This window comes from Zerene cesonia, chromosome 1, assembly GCF_012273895.1.
Source record: "Zerene cesonia ecotype Mississippi chromosome 1, Zerene_cesonia_1.1, whole genome shotgun sequence".
Classification (NCBI taxonomy): domain Eukaryota; kingdom Metazoa; phylum Arthropoda; class Insecta; order Lepidoptera; family Pieridae; genus Zerene; species Zerene cesonia.
Window position 1 is genome coordinate 1,073,332 of NC_052102.1, and position 20,069 is coordinate 1,093,400.

At 33.0% G+C, this 20,069-nt stretch overlaps 1 protein-coding gene across 1 annotated transcript in view; it reads left to right on the plus strand.

Annotated features, from left to right (window-relative positions):
- The window catches only part of LOC119829545 (voltage-dependent L-type calcium channel subunit beta-3-like), a 140,984-nt gene that overhangs the window by 71,021 nt on the left and 49,894 nt on the right, over positions 1–20,069 (plus strand). The gene's annotated exons all lie outside the window — the stretch shown is intronic.

Here is a 20,069-nt window from a genome sequence, read left to right on the forward strand (position 1 = left end):
TACAGATAATAAATGTGGCATCACATACGCTAATGTCAATTACTCTATGACTCAGGCGAGGCGGCGCAACAAAGCCATCTTAAAACAAGTAAAGTTTCCTTCGTAGAAATAACAGGGCGCTCGTAAATCAGTAATGGCGCCTATTATTGTGGGTTTCGCATAAATTTCGGGATGGTAATTGCGATTCCGGAGCACCGCCGCGGGTGGTAACATTACTATTTTAAAATTACTGTAATGTGTACGGGATAGCTTCTTTCTTTCTTTGTTACTTTTTTAAACGTGCAAAAAAGGAGGTCAATTTGGGGAGTATTTATTCCATGTTAATATCTTATATGGATGGGATTTAGGGCTTCTAAATGAATTTCATATGCGAAAATTTAAAAACTAAGTATTTTCTCGTGTTCGATTTTACGCGAGTATTATACAGCTTAAAGCTTATGAATCTTTGTATGTATGTATTTGTTGTTTGGCTTCATTAATCCGAAATAATAACGTTATTTTTTTAAGCTTATGTTAAAAATATAAATATAAATATATATATAAAAGAAAGTGTTAGTTACAAAGATTATATATTAAGTTATTAATATATTAAGTTATAAAGAACGTGTTAGTTACACTATTTATAACTCAAGAACGGCTCAACCGATTATGTTGAAATTTGGTACAGAGATAGTTTGAGACCCGAGAAAGGACATAGGATAGGTTTTATCCCGGAAATCTTACGGGAACGGGAACTTTGCCAGTAACACCCCGGGTCTATCTTACGCGCACGGGCACGGGCAAAGCCGCGGGCGAAATGCTAGTTATATATTAAATAGATGTATACATCTACTTTATATATATCGGTATACATTATAACGTTAAGTTTGGGTGGTCAGCACGACAGTCACGGTCATAATATATCGATGGGTGACATTTAAGTTGTTATGACCAATCGCTAGCTAGCTAACCCTCGTTAATTATGTCTACAGACTATAAGTGTTAAGTTTTGATACATGAGAAATTATGTCACTGTTTATAATTTTTTTTTTTTTTTTGAATGTGTTAATGCAATCTGTTCCAGGAACATTAAGCAAATTTATATCAAGGTCTTATAGAACGATGTCATTACATTTTTTATCTGCATTACGTGGGTTGCTCTATATAAAAATTAATCTTAACTGACACTTTGTAATTGTTTCTTAAATCACGTAATTTAATCTTCATAGTTGCCAACAGCTGGTAAATTGTATATATAATTACTTCTTTGCGCGAACTTATTCTCATCCAATTCTACATTTTTTGTTTAATATTTTGTATTGTTATAATGAACTTTCAATTTGCATCGCATTTTAAATCAAATGTCCGTCTTCTATTTCATATTTAGAACATATTTTTTTAAGAAGTCTTGGCGACGTTTGTTGTTATAACAAGGAAGATATATTGGTAAAAAATAGTGCATTCGAAACAGACTTCTGAGAAGTATGTGCTTCTCCTTATATCGATACATATTTCTGTATATATACGAGTATTTGTATCAAGAAAATTGTTTTGTTTAAAATCAATTTGTATAGCTTCCACATAAGCTGCTTCTAAATAACAATCCCAATAATGAACATTTTTCAAAACATGCATTCTTCAACTACAAAAAAATCAAAGAAATGGCACTATGGAATTAACGCGTAAAAAATGTATTAGATCGAACTGAGAATAAATTCTAAAAGTCCATTAAAAGAAAACGATTTATCACCGAAACCTTCCGCTCGCTGCCCTTGCGTTTGCGCAAATGTTCACACCAATACAATCTTAATTCGTAATACATTGCTGGTTCAAAGCATGGTCCTATTTCAATTGGTCTTGTTGAGCGAGCAATGTACAGTGCACGTGTAGAATCTATCATGTACATACACGGTGGCGATGTGTGCGTGCGGCAGGTACTAAATTTAATTGGTATCGTATGTTCAATACTCATACAGTTTCTACCTGTGTAAGTGTGGACAGGTTACTTTTAAGTTTTGGAATAATAAAATGGCTCCGGCACGATGGTTGCACGTGTCTCGTGATGGGAGGTCATGGGTTCAATTATTTTGAGATTCTAGAATTGTAAGATGTGTGTACTATTCCTGTTTTATAGCATTTTTGGTTATTCTAAATAATCCAAAATCACTTAAAATGGTCCTTGAAAAAAGGGAACATAAAATGTTATGATATGATAGTAATCATAATAGTTTTAAACATTTGAAGTAACATATCAAATAATGAATCCTTCATATATATATATATATATAATAATTACAAATATTTTCACACTTATAAAAATCTTATGACTTAACTAATTAATAGGTACGCACAGAATTAAGCCCAGTGATACTCGTACAAACTTAGTATATATACATATTTACGTTCACATAAACTACAACAACAACAACATTACGTCAACTAGGTATAAACAGTACACAATCTAGTGCTAGAAACCAGATATGTATGTATATACATAAATAACAATCTCCCACAATTAGCAATCTAGAGTCCAATCACAATATCGATAATAATATTCATTATAACTGCATATTTTACATTTAACCTATAACCTTTGTACGTTTATAATAATTGTATTTAAATCAGTATAATGAATGTTAAAAAGATATTTTTGAGCATCGTATTACAAAACTAGATATACGCTTTAGATTTAAATATCAAATGTATTTGTGACAAAATTTATTGTTTTTATCCAGTCTTATATATGTTTCAATTACCGATTAACATATATTTAATGTAGATACAAAATACCGGTTACGTAATTCAATAATTATTGATGGCAATCGTATACTTGACTCGGAAAAGAGTATGCGACATCGTTCGTGTGTTTGACTACAATATATTATAATTGTCTATAGTTTGAAGTTTGGTGTATAAATAAGACTTTTCTGACTGAAAAAATATGAAACACAACAGCTAGTAATAAGAATAACTTTTAATTCAATTGTTCAATTGTTTTATTTACTTTTTTATACAAAAGGGAGGGTAAATAGTCTATTTGTAAAGCAAAATTTCATTACGAAGTTTTAACTCTTTTGTATAATCTGTTAACTTGTCTATGCGTGTGCTAATTATAAAAATGTTGTCTCATTATCTTGTGGGATATGCTGATGCATCTTACGTCTGATCGAATGGTCTACAAGTAGCTATTAATTTCAAGACTCGTATATCTCCACTAAACATAAAACCCACTTGCACACACTAATTAGCAGTTTTATAAAATTAGCATAATAACTATATATTTTTTCAAGTCTATAAAAAGATGCACATAACAAATAAAACCTCAATTATTTTTATCAAATATCCTTGAATATGTAAGATGCTTGTTGGAACAATTTAAATGCCAATGTTATCTTCAAATAAGGTAAGACAAAAAAAGAGTTACTCTAATCTCATTTGACTTACGAGTGCGGGTACCTGGGACCCTCGGTAAATTTAATTGACAAAAAAACAGCCCCGACCCAACTTTATACAAAGAATTTATTTTATTACACGTATTAGTTACTCGGTATGTGTTAGGAAGTAGAGAATGTTGGATGAGTCGTTTATGTACTTTTTAGTTTATGTGTATACAGACTATAGTTTATGTGTATATATAAACAGAAGGGTGGTTCTGTAGATACTATTCTATTAGTAACCAGTAGAAGGTACACTTTAAGACGTGAAAATATTGCAATTTATTCGTTGCTGTTTTTGATCTTTTAAAATGTCGATGGAATTAAACAGTTTATGCAAAAGCTTTAATTTATAAACATCGTTATTTGTTTTCAAATTGAATACACATAAATTCTTATAATTAAATCAATAACAATTTATTGTTTAAAACAAAAACCTGTTTTCGAGTCCGCAAACATAAAATAATAGATTCAATGACATGAAACTTTTTATACGGCAAATAAAAAAAATCGGCGGCAAAAACAATTGTTAAAATAAGGGATGAAATGGCATGAACAATAAGTGTGAGATTTCCATCATGGTGGGTGACGTTTATCTCGATAGCACAGGTAGACGCGCTCGAACAATACCCGCCCGAGATTCTGACGCAAAAACGCGGTAATGAGCGCACTGTCCGGGATAATGGTTTCCATTGTCTATGCGGCCAGCGCTTGCTTCTGAAAAAAAAACTTTCAAATTTCGAATTACATTTTTAAGTATTGCAACGTAATGGTCATGAACTTGCCAAAAAAAAAATCATCTTCAAATGGGCGCCAATTGTGTTTCGAACGTTTATAATTATTAGTGTGGCATCTTGACATGTTGTTGATGGTGATTTGAGAACTGACAGTAAAATAGATTAAGTTATTTTAGATTTCGGGCTTTTATTCCGTTTTATTTTTGTTAATATATATATAGACGGCCTTCTTATACTTGGAGAAGATTTAAAAAATTGATCTAGAATTTTGCCGCCAATAGTCTTCGAATTACTTTGGATACAAATGCAATATAGATGTTGGTTATTTAAAAGTTGACATTTATGTTTCTAATCATAATAAATATGATTTTTTCATAAACGATGGACCAATCCTATTATTATTTATATTATTGTTGCAAAAGCAATCAGCGCCGTCCACACACCTGGTGCTATGAAAAATTGAAGCTATCTGTGAATGAAGCGAATTACAATAATATATGAATATTTATCTTGTAAATTTTGCAATAATGTCACGAACGATCTAGATTTGTAATTAATCTGTTTTTAAATAACAGTTTGCTAGTACATTATAATACGACCTTTAACTCGGCTCACTTGCGAATTAAACGCAGATGATATAATTAATGGACCCGAATTGCCAAGGGCAAAACCTCTTTCAATTTATCAAAAATAATTATAATAAATTAAGCCATTCGTGCGTAAATTGAATATAACATATATGTGGTATATATTTATATATGGGGGTCGAGCACGCTTCGGCAAGAATTGGGACGGCTCAAATAGGGGACCATAACTCACTCCCATAGAAGAGTGAAATAGTCGCATGCGAATGCTACTGCGCTTCTTGTGTAGGGATGAAAGAGGAGTAGTTCATTCGTTATTCCCATCCATCCATTTCATCGTTAATCACTTCCTTATCGTTTGCACTACGTATTTTACCACCACGAGACCCGTTCAGTTATGCGCTATCAAATTATTCAAATGTATATAGAAAATCATTAAAATATTCAATTTTGTAAACCAGTATCGTATTGTACAGCTAGTATGCAAATATAGAGCTCCATACGCTCAAAATACATAATATCGCACCGGAAATGAAGATTTTAAACGAATCCACAGATTTATTACGGAATATTTTATCGGCATCTAATTATAATTTATGTTTATTATCACTCTAATTGCAATCATTTTTAAACGATCCCAAAAGGAGGTTATATATTCGAAACGTATGTAGTGTGCTGGGATTTTTTTTTACGTAATTAGAAGGGCTTATAATCACGTATGCTAATGTTGAAAATTTTAAACGTGTACCATTTTATTCATGTCATAGCGCGCAAGTAAGCCCTGCCAGATTTTATGGTGTAAGGGATAAGGAAAGGATTGACGGGAATGTAGGGATGGACGGGGAAGGGTGAGGAAAAGGAAACGGGCCTCCGCACCCCCCTATCTCATACCCCCACTCACCGTACGAAGCACAACAGCAAGCTATACTTAACGTAAATTATTATATGTCATTTGCCTTTTGTTGAATTGATTCAGTGATTCTTCAGAGGGTCACAGTGATCTTCAAAAACGAGTGCTTTGTTACCACCAAACGTAAAATTTTGAAAGACATCTTATACTCATTCCTCGAATCCTTCGTAAACAGCTGTTACGTTTACAATAATTAAATTATAATACGATTATATATCATTAGGAACGATGTTATTAATATGCTTTAAATGATTTCAAAGTATTTAAAAACGTGATTTATATAATGTCTTCTTGCTTTCACTTTATTTATTAAAAATATGTTGCTAATAAATATGTCATATTTAAATTAATTCAGATTTAATATTTACGTAGTGACTTAAATCTATAATCTATTTAATATAATAATAATCTATACATTATAACACAGTGGGTCGTCTTCTCATAAAAATTAGTTATTTCATTTCACTTGTTTTTAGCACAGTTATATTAGCTTCACCTTTATGTTTATATGACCAACTCCTTTTGACACTATTTAGATCAACTTTAAACGGACTTTATTCATACTTTGCACACTTATCCTGATTAGAATCGCCAAAAATAATTTACTTATGTATACTCTCTACTACCTGTGCCTTGCGGTTTCATCTGCGTAAGTTCGTATCCCGTGAGGATATCGGGATAAAATGTTGCCTATATGTTATTCCAGTTGTCCAGCTATCTACGTACTAAATTTCATTGCAATCGGTTCAGTAGTTTTTGCGTGAAAGAATAACAAACATACACACATCCTCATAAACTTTCGCATTTATACTATTAGTAGGATTAGAGTAAGTAAGAGAACAAAGTTGATTGTATCATTGAGATGTGAATTTAGTTTTTTTGTCATAACGAGCAACTGAGTTGGTTGTTCGCTTTATGATAAGCGATCGCCACCGCCCATGGGTATTCGCAATGGTAGTGCCTCTGCGTTACTCGCTTTTAAGGAAAAGGAATAAAGAAAAGGTTGACGACTAGAAAGAAGGAATGGACGGAGAAGTAGGAGGTAGTTATGAAGTACATAAAAACATAAACAACAAATACATCCACATATGCATACATATCACATTAAAGAAGAAACACGAGAAATTAATTTCAATAATTACAATAATTGCATAATGGGCGACACAAAAATGCTCGTTTACATTTGCTAAAACAAGTTCTAAAATACAATTACAGCTTTTTTAGAATCGATCTCAAACAACTTTAATGTTGATTTCATAGAATTGTTCAGGATATGAATTATTCATCGAATTATTATTGAATAACAAGTATTACAGATGTAAACTGGATTAAAAGTGTTTAAACAAAAATAATACATCTTATCTATGTATTAATTCAATTACTGATCATAAGATTGCATCAGCTAGCGTGAGAATGACAGAAGATAATCTAGTCATATTAACACGCTTTTATTAGCTTCTTTTTCTTCTTTAGACATGAGTTTGACTACTATACGGGCAGATTTAATTTAAACCATGTATTTTTATCAAGAATTATCCCGTTTGGGATTGCCAGATTCAAATAATTTTTAATTTAGGTTTTATTAATTTTTAATGTGCAAATGAGACAATTTTATTTATTCTATTATAAATGCGTCTTTTTGTTTTTTTTTTTCAAACTGCGTTTATTATACGTAAATATAACTATATGGCCATAACCAATCACGCAAACTACAAATTCCAAACCAAATAATTGAAATATTAGTCTCATCGTTACATTATTTAGACATACCTACAAGAACGATTCTCAAATGCATATAAATCTGAGGACAATTTTTTTTTTGTTTTAAATAGCACTAATTACGTATTTGCGCATAAAAATATTGTAGAAAAATCGATAATGAAGTGGGATTCAAACCTGCGTCTTCTACCTTACAACTCGGCCACCCATGATCTCGCCTTCGCAATTAAACATCTACTGATGTCCCTAGGGGGCCGATTATTCCGAATATTCCTTTATTTCGAATACACTATGTAAATTTATAAACTTACTGTCCGCCCGCGGCTACTACCGTATACTCAAAGAAGAAGAGAGATAGTATTGGGGTTTACCCAGCGTTGTTCCCAATCTCGAGGGGTCTGTTAGGATAAAAACTATCATATGTCCTTTGCCGGGTCATACGATATCTTCATACCAAATCTAATCCTAATCGGTTCAGTGGCCTACTAAAGCATGAAGAAGAGATAGACAGACAGAGTTAGGTAATTTCGCATTTATAACTGGAGATCTAGAATAACAGACAAGACTATATTTAGTGAAATGCTAACTTCTACAAAATTTTCCATCATCCAATTTCTATAGAAGAGCCTTTATATCGATATAATGTAACATTCAAGTTTTTGCGCAAAATTATAGAAGCAGACACGCGCTTAACTCAATATCGTACAGAATAATATTAAAAATACCTGATGTAGTTATTTATTATCTATGTATTTTTTAATTTACGAAAACTTGTAGAACTGACATTCACAGATAATAAAACGAGCCATGTACGAGTATTAATGACAATGCCCAGTTATATTTAAATATTAATAAGCAATGACGAAATGTTAACAAAATTTCCATTTGGTGTTTTGATGGTCGCAATTGTAAGCATTATGGTCATTTTATGTTAATATGTACGTCTCCGGCCATTAAGTGAACGACGAGATAAATTATAATATGTGCGGGCGCAAATTTAGTATTATTTCCAAGTTTAGAGCTCTCTTATGGAATTCGTGATTAGTGGGTTTTGTAAGCGGCTGGGATGATACAAGAAGTAGGGGTTAAGGACAAGAGACTAGTCGGATGATTTGCAAATTAATTTTGTTGTTATTTATTTTTTTATTATAAAAATGTTGCAGTGTTAATTGTTGGTAAATATAAAGTAATATGTCATTTTTTTCAAATGATGTTTTCTATTAGAGTGTTCAGGGAATCGTATTCTTTATCTCACCCTTAACAGACTCCTTTATTCCGGTAGTCATTATTTATTCCCATTATCCTAACATGCTGCGAACACATTTGCAGAACCGTTACCTCTGCAAAAGGCGGTGAAGGTCGCTTACCATGAGGACGCGACTCACCAGTTCGGATTCCCGCGTTGACTTATAAAATATCTTTATTTTTAATTTTTAAATAGTTCTTTGTTGCATCCTAAAACCATACGGAACCATTATATCTATTATTTTTCATGCTTTCCTCTCCGAATACATGTAACGGTTGTACCATGTATCAAGTTTATTGTTTTTAAAGAAAGTATGTTGACATTCAAATTCTTTGAATTCCCCTTTTGAAATTTGACATGGCGGCGATTATTACCGTTATTTACTTTATAAGTAAATCTAAAAATATACTTTTAAGATGTTTGTATATGGAAGAAATTTCATGTTTCAAATACATATTTTAAAATAAATTTAACAAATTAAATCACGCACCTTAAAAGCATTAAACGGTATTAGTATTATTCTTATGAAATAGAAAATTTAAAAATATATGCTAGTTCTGTATAGATAAACGCAAGACACATAAAAGCAAGTAATCAATTAAAAATCCGTCGCGTAGACAATCGGCCGGCCTCATTCGTCAAAACGGTTCAATGTTTTTAAAAAGGTTTCAAGATCGACCTGACTTATTGTTATTTATATTAAGACTGTCCGATTTGCCGGGACCCTTGCCTTCGCACTTCAGAAAAAAAAACAATAGTTTGCCGCGCATTTGATACTTATCTTGATCGAGTGTAGGTCGAGTTTTGATTGTTGGCAACATTCGTGTATGAAGGTATGGAATGCAGGATTGCGCGACTCATGAGTATAATTCTTGGACTTGGGGAGTGATTTTTGATATTTAATAATTGTCTGTTATATAATTTTCGTTCACATAAGCTATAAAGCTTTTTTTATGTCAAAGAGTTGTCAAATGAGCTGTTGGGACTGGTGGTAAGCGACAGTCACTGCCACATTTTTAGGGGCCTTATGCTTCAGCAAAAATGCCATGATGATGAATCAATGGGAAAGGTAAAAGAATTTAACTGGGAAGAAAAAGAATGCAAGCTCACGGCTTCCTGACTCGTCATACGAATTTTCTGTTGGGGTACCTACCCCGAGCTGACACGATAAAATGATAGAAGCTTCAAATGACAACTGATTAAATTAGGAATCTAATTAGGTTATGTAAATTGACAATTTCTTTTAATATCCATGATGCTATTTTAGTTTATATCTTGAAATCGTCAATCTCCTATGTTTTTACATTGAATTATCATTAAGTTTTAAAAGAAAAGTCTTATATTTAAGGAGATTATATGATTTTTCCACCAACAAAATCGAAATCCTGTTATGCGAAGGCGATTAATTTGCGGAGTTGCCTATTCTTTTTAAACTTTAGTTTATATTCTAGAATAACTAATTGTTTCCTTCTATTTATAAATATTTTGTAATGTCTTCATAATACTATTAGCGCTCGCCCTATTTTGACTTTGTAAAACAAATAAGATGTCTATATCACGCAGGAATAATGTAAGCTTCTACTGTTGAAATAACATCTTATTTCCTACCGCCCCGGTTCCTAGAATATAGCACTTGGTGAACACGCATTTTATCCACGGTGAACATTTTTGAAATCGATCCAGAAGTTCCTGGGATTATCGCGATCAAACAAACGAATTTCAGCTATCATCAAGTACAGATTAAATAGCTATCTTCTATTCTCTATAAAGCTATCAAACTTTACCTTCTAGGATCAATAAAAATTCATGTGCGTTCTTAACTCCAGGTTTCATACGGAATGCGCTTGAGTGCAACTCGCGTAGGTACAGGTTTTTTGTGTGTGTGCGAGGGAGGCAGGGATAAGGGTCGTTCGCAAAGTGCACTAATGGCCGAGTTATAATGTTACTGAGTTTTTTCGTTTGCATTTAATAGATCGCTTTTTTAAGAATTTGATTTAGAACAATTTGTTTATGGTTTTTGAAATTACGGTTTGTTTCTAGATAGGTATAGATATAAGGTGCTTTTTCTAAGCAAGTAGCATAATATATTATTAGGTGTTATTTGATAATAGATACCTACGTTTTGGTGACGTCATATATACCTTAGTTGCTTATCAAAATACGATAATGATTTATATTAATACACACAATGCTTCAAACAACAATATAGATAAACTAAAGAGATTTCTGCTCCTCGGAGACTTGGATAATCTATTAAAATCGATCCAGCAGTTCTATATAAATAAGATTTACCTGACCTTGTAACTCACAACTTATGTCAATTAATAATTAATATAGGGTAATTTTTTTTTATGTTATAGCGTCTGAGCTGGTGGTTCGCCGGATGGTAAGCGATCACCACCGCCCATGAACATTCGCAGAGGTAGTGCCTCTGCGAATGCGCTGCCCGCTTTTATGGAGTAAAGGAAAAGGAAAGGATTAACGATTGGAAAGAAGGAATGGACTGGGACGGGTGAGGAAAAGGAAACGGGCCTCCCGTTCCCCTAATCAACGTACGAAACACAATAGCAAGGCTATTATTTCACGCCGGTTTTATTTGGGAGTGTGGTACTTCCCCGGTGCGATCTGACCCAATTCGTGCCGAAGCCTGCTCGATCCCCCACAATAAAAATAAGTTATTTACGTAACAAATGAAATTCATGGCCTGAGGCATAAATTATTAACGGAACCTCAATATCAAGAAAATAATTATTCATAGGAATTATACATTTTTAAGGAAAACTTACAAAAATAAATATTTAAATGATATTACAGCTACTGCTATTTTTTCATTTAATTATAAATTATAATGAAGCTGGTTTTGAGTGAATGAGTTGCAAACAAATAACTTATTGTAAATATCAACCATTTTGAAATCCATGCGAATATACAAAAAAACAAATCACTGAAATCGACTCAGCCGTTTAATGAGTTTAATGATAAACACATACAATGATTTGATATTACTGGAATCTCGCAATTCTAATAAGATATTTATTTATTATTCGCTCCATTTCAGTAAAATGGATTATTTCCCAAAATACGCACGCAAAAAAATAATTTTATCAAATATATTTGCATAATAAACTAGCGGTCCGCCCCGGCTCCGCCCGTGGTACATATATATCCTATAGCCTTCCTCAATATATGGGCTATCAAACACTGAAATAATTTTTCAAATCGGACCAGCGGTTTCTCAGATTAGAGTGTTCAAACAAACAAACTCTTCAGTTTTATAATATTAGTATAGATTATAATTCGCCAAGAAAAATTTCGAAAATCAATTTAACCTACGAAAAAAGCGTCGGCCATTCCATATCTTCGTTTATGTTGCCAACAAACAGCACAGCCAATTTCAGTCGCCATAAAAAAGTAAGACCATAGCCCCGCCGAATTAAAAAAGCAGCAAAACCGAATCTTAACGGCATTTCTAAGAACAATTGTAATTTGGCGCGCTAATCCAGACGGGATGTAGTGCATTAGGTCACTTTCAGACCGGGCGTCCTTGAGGCAGCCTGCATGCGTAGCCTACTTTGATACTCGCCTATACTGTGTAAAGGCTTATGTTGTGTTGAGACGGGTGTATGCGAAATCGATGGGATGAAAAGAGATGGATGTATCGCGTTCCTGCACAAATGTATCGGGGTTAGAACTGCACAGACTATAAACAAGGAACTATTGCTTTTTTTGTTAGGGCTGCGTTGTCTCTGTTATTTTAGCGTACTTTTATTGAGGAAAATTAAAATAATTGTTTTATTATTTTCTTATTGGAATGCTCGTTACGATTCTTACGTAAGTTTTCGTAGAAGATTTAATATTATAAATGCGATATGATTGTAAATGGATGAAATGTATTTGACGCTACTAACGTTATGAATGCGAAAGTTTTTAAGGATGTGTGTATGTTTGTTACTCCTTCAGGTAGCAATAATTGAATTTTGATGATACTTAACAGTGATGTAGTTAATGACAAGACATAACCTATAGAAATACATGCCATTGCCCTCGGGTTCGTCCGTGTGTGAAATGGTGCGTCACAGCTTGTATAATAATTATAGCATTTATTTCCTTTTATATTAAAAAATTTGTGAATTAAAATAATCAGTTCTATCAACGTATTTATGTATTTCTACAATGTAAAATTAAAATTCAATTGTTGTTTCCATCAATTACAATAAAATACAAAGTGTACATTATTATTTCAATGTTTATTTTTTTGCATTTGATCTATTAGCGGTAAAGGAAACCTGATATCTGATACAGACCGAGTATTTAAACTATAAGGTTACAAACATCAGTTTGACCTCAGACAAACAAAAAGAGCATATAATAACTTATAACTACATGTGACCTTTACTAATATGCAGTCGGCTGGATAATGTTCCAATACATTGCACAACTGTGGAAAACAATGGGGGGATTAACATAATGTGACGTTTGTTTACTGCATTATTAATTTGTTATCTAGGTTTAGAATGTAGGCAATATTATGCATGGTACACAATACAACAAATATGAACGACTAGCTGCGTCCCGCGGTTTCACCCGCGTAAGTCCGTATCCCGCAGGAATATCGGGATAAAAAGTTGTCTATATGTTATTCCAGTTGTCCAGCTATCTACGTACCAAATTTCATTGCCATCAGTTCAGCAGTTTTTGCGTGAAATAGTAACAAACACATACACATCCTTACAAACTTTCGCATTTATAATATTAGCTGGATAGAATTTCCTATCAAACACAATAATAATCACGCCGATTATAGAGTTGTCGAGTAATAAAACAAACGAAAAAACACAAAACACACACGAAAATAGAACCTCCTTTTCGTTTTTGGAAGTCGGTCAAAAGGGATGCACGTAAAATTTCACATTATTACAATTACAATTATTTATATCTCACGTTTAAGTCCGTTAAACATTGTGATAAAAACCTATTAACCTGAGATAAACACAATAGCTATGCCCCGCGGCTTCACTCATGTTTTGCATTATGTTATCATTATCGTCAGCCTATATATGTTCCCACTGCTGGGACACAGGCCTTTTGAGGGTTCAGACTCCACGCGCCACCACCACGCTGGCCAAGTGCGGGTTGGCAGAGGTCACATGTCGTCGAACATTTAATACTCGGACCTTACGTTATAAAACCTCAATATTATGGTCTATTCTGCACAAAGAGAATTTCTAATTGGAACCAGTAGATATAATGTAATAAGAAGTAATTGTATAAGACCTAACAATTTTATTAAAGGTATTTTAAACAACTAAAAAAACACGCTTTATTGATAGAATCACTTAATTGTCTCACTTGCGGAGTTGATGCTTAATCAGAATAATAAGAAATAAAGAAAAAACATTTAATGTAATAAGATAAACTCATGAAATTATTGTATTTTCACTAATCGTTGAATTGTGTAGAAAGTTTGAATTAAATATCTCTGTTTAAAGTAGTTAAAGCTACTATTAAGTCTAAAGTAGACTATATATAATCATATAGGTGAAGATAGGTTTAAAAAGAAGCCTTTGGGGACAGAGGATGATGAGGATGACAATATTTTTCATGAAATACAACCAATCATTATAAATGCTAAAAGTATCTATGTCATATGACTTAACTTTTATTAGACTTTTATTCATCACACTTAACTGTAATATTATAAATGTGAAAGTTTGTTTTTTTGGTTGTTTGTCCGTCAATCTGAAACTACTTAACGGATTTTGATGAAATTTGTTATACAGATGAGCTGACGTGGTCGATAGGACATTTTTTTATACCGATTAAATGCTCCCTTGGGATAAAACAGGAATCTTGATATCCGGGCGGAGACGGGACGAGCGTCTATTATATATAAGCTTTCCGCCACAGCTAGTCGTTTACTAGTCAAAGGAAATTTCCAATTGGAAATATTTTTAAACAAGTGATTTTTCTGAAGTAATCCGATACCTCGTGCTTTGCATCTAAACAGGCTATTAGACCGTTGAGGCAACAAATAAAAACATCGTTACCGAATGAAAATAAAGTAAAAATACCTCCATAATTAGAACCGCAATCTGCACATGTCGCAGGTGCGCACGCGCCGCTAAACACGCCCGTTTGCAACCATTAGACCTTATTGTGTTTTACATTAATTTTTTTTTGACTGTTCATAAATTTTGAATTTTGTTACCGAAATATTAATTTCCAATGTGTTAATTTGTGTACCATTGCTTATAATTTGAAATAGGCAAAAAAGTATGTGGGCAATAGATTTTTTTAAATTGTTTTTCAGACTAGCCATTTTAGTAAAACAATTATTGGCGGAAAAATAGATCAGTACACCTACAGATTGGTATAAATATATTAAAAAATGGAGACAACTTTATATTTTTTATACTTCATAGCCCATGCCCTTCAGCAAAAGAACTTCGTGATTATAAGAAACATTCTGTATATCATAAAGTAGATCTAACAAATAATAAAATCGCAAAAACAAAAAAGTAGAAAATTTCAACCATAGAAGTCCTACAACAAAGATGAATTGCATATATTCCACCAACTCAAAGAATTCTAATTAAAACCCACGAAAATAGTTTAAAAATTAATTATTAGTTAAAACGCGGTTAAATGAAGCTCGCTCTAATTAAGAGCGAGTTTCAGGTGACGCTTGGTGACCCAGTTGAGTTTCCTCTACTCTCAATCACGTAAATACGGAAAATTATTTTCACTTGCTTTTTAAGTGGGTTTGAGGTCTAGAAGCTTCTATTTGAATTGCTTGTGATAAAACCACTGAAAAGGGATATTAAGTTTATATTCACAAGCTTAATTTTTTGGTTATAGGATATTATAGTATCCTTATTAGTTATCTTATAAAATTGAAGATAATGTGTTTGTTTGTTTGTCTTATTTGCATGTTGCAGCGGAATGATTTTGAGGTATGATTTTTGGGTCTGAAGATAGTTAGGAGGCTGAAGAATGAAAACGGAGAAATAGTATTAAATAAGTCGACATTTAGAAAATATAATAATGCTTTAAGTATAGATAAATTTAACAAGTTGTAGATAAATTGCAATTATTTTTTTATTATTTGTTCGATAAAAGCAAATAAAAAAGGTTTATAGTCAAAATGAACGATGATTAAGTTCCATAATTACGATCAAATCGAAAATATTTTTTAACATGAAGTTGTCAAATTACATTAAAATATGAAAAGTGAAGTGAAGTCCCGTGTCCCCTAGTGGGGTATGGGGCAGATGATGTACATCTGTTTCACTGATCGATTTTCTTTACGGACACGTAGGTGATCAGCCTTCTGTGTCCTGCCAGACCGAGACATTTTTTTATTAAATAAAATAATAAAGCTATATAGATATTTTTACAAATACTTCATACTCATTCAAAAATTATAAACACACTACAAAATATGCTGATGCAATCAAAATATCTTATTTTAATGTCTTCTCTTTGCGCCCTATTTAATGAATAAATATTGCATGTCGTCCGAGAAGCAAACTTCCCATTAATACTTTTCTAGAACAATATTTTTTCTGTAATACATATTTACATATGTTAATAAATAAAAAAATAATAAAAAAATCTTTATTTGCTCTCACAAATCATTAAACTACGTAGTTTAACGTTGTGAAGGACTAGAGTCTGAAATAGGTCGTAAAAACACATCTAGTACAGATCACTAGTTCCCCCCTCATTTATGCTCGTAATCGTGCGTTAGTTCTTCTTATATTAATCTACAATTTGCATCACACTCGAATATCATTGTAACTCGGGGAAAAAACCCCAAAGCATTTACGCTTTCAAAATCGTCTACATGCACGAAGACGACAAAAAACGCCAGCAATTACATGCGAATATCAATGAAATAGCTTCAAGTAATACCCAATTATATTGCGAGCTTGATAGGATAATGGTCGAATGTAAATGAGTAACGTTTACTTTATAAAAAATGTGAATCATTTTTGGGTGCGCGCTTTTTGCTGGTTATTTAATCTGTACACGGTTTTTTTATAATGTTACCGAAATTTTAAGATCAATAAAGGAAGTATTTGTATGTAAACTTGTAATTTTTAACCGATTCACACAATTTTATACCTACATCCATTATTTAATGTTGACCGTTTGTCCTACTAATATTATAAATGCGAAACTTTGTGTATGTTTGTTACTCTGTCACGCAAAAACTGCTGAACCGATTGCAATAAAATTTGGTACGTAGATAGCTGAAAAACTGGAATAACACATAGGCAACTTTTTATCCCGATACTCCTAAGTGATATAGACTTACGCGGGTGAAACCGCGATGCGCAGTGCAGCAAAATTTCTTATGTTATTTATTTTAATTGCCTTTTATATAAACGAATTTACAAACATCATTTTACACTAAATTACTTAGAGTGATCATTAAATCTACTTGATATCTAAATATAGACTAGTCGATATAAATTGTACCTACCTACGTCGGCAAATATTAGCACCTGTCCTTGTACATTGTTGTCTGAGATGATTTTTGGCTTAAGGCATTGAATAGGGATGCGCTTGTTGATAATATTTTATCGATAGATTTTAAAGTCCCGTATCTAGTAGTATTTTAAATCAAGACTCAATACAATTCATATTCCAATTGTTTTACATTATTTAAAATTTACAATCAAAATATATTATTTATTTCGATTACATTGTATTTGTGTTTTTTTGGTTTCTTTGCCTGTCGTAAAAATAATCAGTTTTAAATAATTTATCGTATGGTACTAAATGTATTTTATGTACCCATTTACCCTGTATGATAAATAACGAATATTTACATACACATACAACTTGTTTTCAGGCAATCAGATTTATTGATTAGTTTTCTTAGATATAATAGACAGTCCGAGGTATATTTCCGCATAGATCCCGCCCTTGCAGGCTTTTAAGAACAGAATATAATAAAATAATTTTATTAGGTACACCACACATTTAAAATTAAGCACATACAATAAATGATAAATTGCAGACTTAATAACTAAAAAGCAATTATAAGAGTTTATATAACTGTAATAACTATTGTCGCGACCTAAAGGGTGGGGCCAATCAGTATATGCAATGCCGATACGGTCGGCATAACGCTGGTTTTCAGGGCTTTTTTCTATATTAATAATTATCCTTATCCTTAAAACCATTTCTTTACCAAATTTCAACCTTAATATTAGTAGGAATTGAGGCTAACATAAATATAATACTTGATAACTGAATAAATTATGTTTTCTTTTTTTTAAGTTTCCTTAGTTGTACATCTCGTTTAAGAGTTAAATAAGTAAATAAATAACAATACATTTATATATGCATTTTCCATGTCATTTTGAACACACAAAAAAATAAATCTACATGGGTTTAAAAATTTGGAACACAATCATTTTTAAGTTTAATTATATTTTATCGACAAGTGCCAACCCTAACAAAGCTGGTCATTTAAAGCGAACAATACATGCGAATACGAGCAAGGATTGAGACAGTTCGCGGGGCGGGGGTGCGCAAGGGCAGCCTCGTGCCCTTCGTGGGTCACCTTGCGCAGGTACATGCGTCTATTGTGCAACCTGACACTATGCTAGGGCTGTCAACTTGCAACAATGTACACATAGATTTGGAATTTGTAAATATTTTTTAGAGAAAAAAGTATTCCTGCAATATTTGTTTTATTGATTAGTAAAGTGAAGTCCCGTGTCCCCTACTGGGGTATGGGGCAGATGATGTTCATCTGTTTCACTGATCGATTTTCTTTACGGACAAGTAGGTGGTCAGCCTTCTGTGTCCTGCCAGACCGAGACATTTTTTTTTACGCGTCCCCACCGGGAATTGAACCCAGGACCCCTCGGTTCTACGCTCACGCGTTAACCACTGTGCGAAGGAGGCGGTTTATTGATTAGTAGTGTTGATATAATAACGTGGTCTCTGTGAAACTTACGCAATTCTAAAAATAAAATTAAATTTTGTTTGTGTTTTATATTTAGCTTCTTCTTAAAAGGGCTTTTAGGAGCATAGATATAACTAAATAATGACTCTAAAATTCAGTTCCGTAAACTTTAAATAATATTATGATTACTTTTAACAACCAAACCGACTTAGAATTGTAAGAACTAGATTAAATAGGAGGCGCGAGCTTGCAAATAAAAAAAAGAATCATCGAAATCAGTTCACCCAGTTGAAAGTTCCGAGGTAACAAAACCTTTCTCCTTCAAGTCCTTTCTGAAATCAGTTGAATAGAACATGCACAATTTAACTTTTAATTAAACAATAAACACTTCTACAATAATACCAGAATACCACGAGTGGCAGCCCTATACCACCCACCACCCCAACGCACCCTATTGTTATACAAATAAGAATTATAATGCAACACCGCCGCAGCGATATTCTAACGAGTTTAAATTTTTTCGGACACCAATTGCATTTCATAGTTGACCCTGACAGGATAATTTAAGAAAGGCCTTAGCGCATGCGATTTATATTTTTTGTCGGTCGCGTTTTTTTTTTTGTTTTGTTGTGTTATGTAATTACTTACGAAGGCTATTCGATATTAAGTTATGTATAGGCTGAGTATGGTGGCTGTGGTTAAAGACCCAGATTGCAATATGGAATATAGAATATTTAGAATATTGTTAAAATTACCCAAGGAAGTAAATGTTTTATGTGCTTTCATTGGTGAAGGCGTGAAATAGCAAATTAGAGGTCCGCCCCGGCTTCGCCCGTGCTAGATATAAATGTGTAGACTTTAACACTGAGGAATCACGCATATATCCAACGGTGAAGAAATTTTTGAAGTGGGAACAGGTTCCTAAGATAAGTTTGATAAAACAATTAGCGAATTGGGCCAGCTCGCACCGGGGAAGTACCACACCCCCACAGAAAACCGGCTTGAAATAGTGGCATGCCACTGTGTTTCGTACGGTGAGTGGGGGAGCAGGAGGCCCGTTTCCTTTTCCTCACCCGTCCCAGTCCATTCCTTCTTTCCAGTCGTTAATTCTTTCCTTTTCCCTTACCCCTTAAAAGAGGCCAGCGCATTCGCAGAGGCACTACCTTTGCGAATGTTCGGTGGTGATCGTTTACCATTTACCTTTATCTATTACTAGCTGCGCCCCGCGGTTTCACCCGCGTAAGTCGGTATGCCATAGGAATATCGGGATAAAAAGTTACCTACGTGTTATTCCAGTTGTCCATCTGTCTTCGTACCAATTTTTATTGCAATCGGTTTATTAGTTTTTGCGTGAAAGAGCAACAAACATACACACATCCTTACAAACTTACGCATTTTTAATATTAGTAGGAAGTAGGATTAGTAGGATAGGATTATCTGCGGCTTGAGCTTATAAATATCACACTATACTTAGTCTGGCCATAAATACTGTTACACTTAATTATAAAAAAATATTACATTTGAATTTCGAATCT